We start from the raw sequence: 6,000 nt of genomic DNA on the forward strand, positions 1-6,000 counted from the left end.
ACTGGGCAACCAATTCCCTTAAGGTAGTTGTCTTGATGGGCAGTTGATTACCACAAGTCTGGAACGCTGAAGTTTCTGGTGGCCAGCTGTTATAATCAGAGGTTAAGCTAAGAAGGGTTGCACTCTTTTGGGAGTGGAAATGTCGAATTATCTGGCACGCAATCAAATAAATGGTTCACCATAGTTGCAATACATAGTAGCACTGTGTTCTCCAGAGAAGGAGCTACTGTATTCTTTGAGTAGAAACTTCACCTACTTCTGTAAGACCACATCATTTGAAATCCTGGTTCTGAATAACTCTAATTAAGGTTATAAAATGCTCTCCTTGTAGAACTCCTTTACTTTTCATATAGCACGCTCTATGGACATGTGTATCTAAACGAATGCCTTCTAAAGGTTCACAGCATAAGTATTATTTTTAATTTCACAAGCATTGGCACAATTAAGTACATCATACCGTAAGGGTCCTTTCACTCTGGCCAAGGATTAAGACAATTATCAAGGACAAGCACTTGTTCTGCATAATTGTCTTGTGCAAAGGTACTGCCCATAACCCAACAAATGAAGTATTGCATCTTTCACGTGATTCCTAGGCTCATCATTTATGGGCAGCACACCATCCTGTGCAACAAGGGATTTTCTGCCAACAAACCATGAATCTGTACGGGGATGGATGATCGCAGTAGGGATTGTTTGTCCCTATGCAGATTGAATGTTTGCTGTATGTAAATGCTATTGAAGCAGAATGATCAGGCAATTTTCAGAAACAAATGGTTTGTTCCCGATCATTGTCCTGTGCATTGGCCCATTTAAAGGGCCCTAACGCCGTCACTATGAGCAGTCTATGGTTACATGATGATAACTGAGCAAATGCACCGTAGTATTACTGACTGGATATACAAAAAAATAAATGCAATCAGTTCACCGCCTTTGTAAGTCCTCAGTGCACGGATCCTTAGGAGGAGCAAATCCACTGTAGAAACAAATTTGCGGGTCCAGGACTCAGGTCTTGAATAAAACTTTTATTTCAAATATTTTTTTAAAAAGTCCATAATTTGCACACAGCAGGACATCTCCCCACATCACAGTCAACACGTTGCAGGCTGAGCACAGTCTGAAACGTGTTGACTGGGGCCATTTTTATACTTTTAAAAAAATATTTTAAAAAATAAAAGATTCATGGTTTTATTCAGGAACCAAGTGCTGGACCCGCTAGTTTATTACTGACAGAATGAACCATGAACTTGATGGACTGTCAGGAGGACATTTTATGTTTTCTGGTCATTCATCTTCATCATCATGATCATCCGTGTGGTCACCATACCATGTACATTTCAATGTATCAAATCATGACATCAATGAGACAAGACCCTGCTAAATATTTCACTCAAGTTAATTATAGGAGGGTCCTGTAGCTGGGAATCCTTATGATCAACTGATATTGAATGGGCAACCTTGAGGTAAAATGGATTGAAGGGAACACCTTGAGGTCAATGGACATCCATAGATTTTAACAGACGATTATTTTCTCTAGTGAGGAGTTTGTTGGATGCAGCTCTTGGTTGCAATTGGGCTCCAGAATGCTTATTAATTGATGGCACTGGATGATGGGGGGCCTCCAGAGAACGAAGGATGGAGATATTGGATATTTTTATTGAAAGAGGAATGTGGGTTCTCAATGACAGGGTTCGCCCTCTGTTAGTTAAGTATGGTCTAGCAGGGCACGTAGAATATACACTGTAGTTATATAGAATACATCTAATCACGTAAAGTTAGGGTAATTTGAAAGAGCTTTCTGGGGGCAGCGTCTATGAGGCCCCAAAGTTACAGCTCTATTGTTTTTCACGTCTTTCCTAGACACAACATTCCATTGCAGAAAAGTGAAAATCTGTTCAGGAATTTTCACATATAAATGGCATTAATAAGGTATCTGCAGATTAGAGCGTAAGCTGCTTATGTGTTGTCTAACAAGCCATTGGGGGCTATCTGTGAAACAATGCAGGCATTTCTATAATCATAAAAGTCTGTAGGATAAACCCTTGAATACAGATCCACAAGTAATGTAAGGTCTAAACTAATCCACTGTGCCGAGTAATGGTACAGCCACACCACCAGGTCGTGGACGCACTTTCGCTGTATGGCCGCAGCTGCCTGATGAGACTGCATTGTTCAGTGGGTCTGTATTGTTAATTGCTGCATGGTATTGAAGATGTCGTGCGACCATTAACAATACAGCTGCACTGAACCTTGCGTTCTCCATAGCTTAATTAGAGCCCACTAGAATACTACGTGATTACTATAAGGTCTCTGGAGACATTGGGTCCATTTCAAGTTGGTCTTGTCCCTATTTTAAAGGGATTATTCTATGAACAGAATTTATAACCTATCAACAGGATAGATGATAAATGTATGATTGTTGGGGGCCTGACCACTGGGACGACCATTATGCCTCTGTTACAGTGGAGCTCTACTGCACATGTCGGCCCACTGCTGCATTCACTTCTGTGAGACTGATGTAGACAGTACTCCTTCAGTACCATAGCAGTGAATGGTGCTGTGCTGGCATTCTTCAGTTAGCTATGGGTGCCAGCAGTTGGACCACCAGCAATCATACATGTATCAGTGGATATTGATACATTCTGTTAGTGTTATTACCCCATTAATGGAAGAGAAAACCTGCAAAGTGAAAAACAAAGTAGTCATGAAAACGGGATGGAAGCATCAGGACCTCCTGTCATGGTTGGTCAGATGTGTGGTGGAGTTAACCTAAAAGTGGCCATGCTATAGCGACTCCCATCCTCTATGTATGTACAAAAATTACACGGTGGCTCAGTGGTTACCACTGGTGCCTTGCAGCGCTGGGGTCCTAGGACAACATCTGCATGGAGTTTGTATGTTCTCCCCGTGTATGCATGGGTTTCCTACCACACTCCAGACATACTGATAGGGAACTTAGAGTGTGAGCCCCATTGGGGACAGCGTGATGCTAATGTCTGTAAAGTGCTGTGGAATATAGTAGCGTAATATATATAAGTGCATAAAATAAATGAATAAATATGGCACACACTACTTTCCTCTATTTCCACCGCTTATAATGCTGATGCAGAACTACTTTATGCCAATCATTCATTGATGCACACAAGTCATATACAGTTGCAAGAAAAAGTATGTGAACCCTTTGGAATTATATGCAATTCTGCACAAATTGGTCATAAAATGTGATCTGATCTTCATCTAAGTCACAACAATAGACAATCACAGTCTGCTTAAACTAATAACACACAAAGAATTAAATGTTACCATGTTTTTATTGAACACACCATGTAAACATTCATAGTGCAGGTGAAAAAAGTATGTGAACCCCTAGACTAATGACATCTCCAAGAGCTAATTGGAGTGAGGTTTTAGCCAATTAGAGTCCAATCAATGAGATGGGATTGGTGGTGTTGGTTACAGGTGCCCTGCCCTATAAAAAACACACATCAGTTCTGGGTTTACTTTTCACAAGAAGCATTGCCTGATGTGAATGATGCCTCGCACAAAAGAGCTCCCAGAAGAGCTACGATTAAGAATTGTTGACTTGCATAAAGCTGGAAAGGGTTATAAATGTATCTCCAAAAGCCTTGCTGTTCTGATGTCCACGGTAAGACAAATTGTCTATAAATGGAGAAAGTTCAGCACTGCCGCTACTCTCGCTAGGAGTGGCCGTCCTGTAAAGATGACTGCAAGAGCACAGCGCAGACTGCTCAATGAGGTGAAGAAGAATCCTAGAGTGTCAGCTAAAGACTTACAAAAGTCTCTGGCATATGCTAACATCCCTGTTAACGAATCTACGATACGTACAACACTAAACAAGAATGGATTTCATGGGAGGATACCACAGAGGAAGCCACTGCTGTAATAAAAAAAAACATTGCTGCACGTTTACAGTTTGCACAAGAGCACCTGGATGTTCCACAGCAGTACTGGCAAAATATTCTGTGGACAGATGAAACCAAAGTTGAGTTGTTTGGAAGAAACACACAACACTATGGGTGGAGAAAAAGAGGCTCAGCACACCAACATCAAAACCTGATCCCAACTGTGAAATATGGTGGTGGGGGCATCATGGTTTGGTGCTGCTTTGCTGTGTCAGGGCCTGGACGGATTGCTATCATCGAAGGAAAAATGAATTCCAGAGTTTATCAAGACGTTTTGCAGGAGAACTTAAGGCCATCTGTACACCAGTTGAAGCTCAACAGAAGATGGGTGTTGCAACAGGACAACGACCCAAATCATAGAAGTAAACCAACAACAGAATGGCTTAAACAGAAGAAAATACGCCTTCTGGAGGGGCCCAATCAGAGTCCTGACCTCAACCCGATTGAGATGCTGTGGCATGACCTCAAGAAAGCGATTCACACCAGACATCCCAAGAATATTGCTGAACTGAAACAGTTCTGTAAAGAATGGTCAAGAATTACTCCTGACCGTTGTGCACGTCTGATCTGCAACTACAGGAAACATTTGGTTGACGTTATTGCTGCCAAAGGAGGTTCAACCAGTTATTAAATCCAAGGGTTCACATATCTTTTCCACCTGCACTGTGAATATTTACATGGTGTGTTCAATAAAAACATGGTAACATTTAATTCTTTGTGTGTTATTAGTTTAAGCAGACTGTGATTGTCTAGTGTTGTGACTTAGATGAATATTAGATCACATTTTATGACCAATTTGTGCAGAAATCCATATAATTCCAAAGGGTTCACATACTTTTTCTTGCAACTGTATTAGATCCCATGTTGCTGCAGAATCTCCTTTAACACCATAAGGACCCAGCCATTTTTCACCTTTCCTGTCCAGGCCATTTTTAGCAAATCTGACATGTGTCACTTTATGTGGTGATAACTTTAAAACGCTTTTGCTTATCCAGGCCATTCTGAGATTGTTTTCTCGTCACATATTGTACTTCATAACACTGGTAAAACTGAGTCAAAAAATTGAATTTGTATTTATAAAAAATAAAATAAAAATGTACCCAAAATTTATGAAAAATTAGCAAATTTGCTAATTTCAATTTCTCTACTTTTATAATAGATAGTAATAACTCCAAAAATAGTTATTACTTTACATTCCCTATATGTCTACTTCATGTTTTGGACTATTTTGTGAATGCCATTTTATTTTTTGGGGATGTTAGAAGGCTTAGAAGTTTAGAAGCAAATCTTGAAATTTTTAAGAATTTCCAAAACCCACTTTTTAAGGACCAGTTCAGGTCTGAAGTCACTTTGTGAGGCTTACATAATAAAAAAAACACCCAAAATGACCCTATTTTAGAAACTACACCGCTCAAGGTATTCAAAACTGATTTTACAAACTTTGTTACCCCTTTAGGTGTTCCTCAAGAATGAATGGAAAATGGAGATGACATTTCAGAATGTCACTTTTTTTGGCAGATTTTCCATTTTAATACATTTTTTCAACTAACAAAGCAAGGGTTAACAGACAAACAAAACTCAATATTTATTGCCCTGATTCTGTAGTTTGCAGAAACACCCCATATGTGGTCGTAAACTGCGGTACGGGCACACGGCAGGGCGCAGAAGGAAAGGAACGCAATATGGTTTTTGGAAGGCAGATTTCACTGGTATCATTTTAAGCTGCCATGTCCCATTTGAAGATCCCCTGATGCACCCCTAGAGTAGAAACTCCCAAAAAATGACCCCATTTTGGAAACTACGGGATAAGGTGGCAGTTTTGTTGGTACTATTTTAGGGTACATATGATTTTTGGTTCCTCTTTTTGGCACCATTGTTATTTACAATGTTCATCTGACAGGTTAGATCATGTGCTATTTTTATAGAGCAGGTTGTTTTTTTTTTTTTTTTGGGCGACTGTCTTATGTAGGGTCTAATTTTTTTTGGTATGAGATGACGGTTTGATTGGTACTATTTTAGGGTGCGTATGACTTTTTGATCGCTTGGTATTACACTTTTTGAAATGTAAGGTGACAAAAAA

This window comes from Bufo bufo, chromosome 5 (genome assembly GCF_905171765.1).
Source record: "Bufo bufo chromosome 5, aBufBuf1.1, whole genome shotgun sequence".
Lineage (NCBI taxonomy): Eukaryota > Metazoa > Chordata > Amphibia > Anura > Bufonidae > Bufo > Bufo bufo.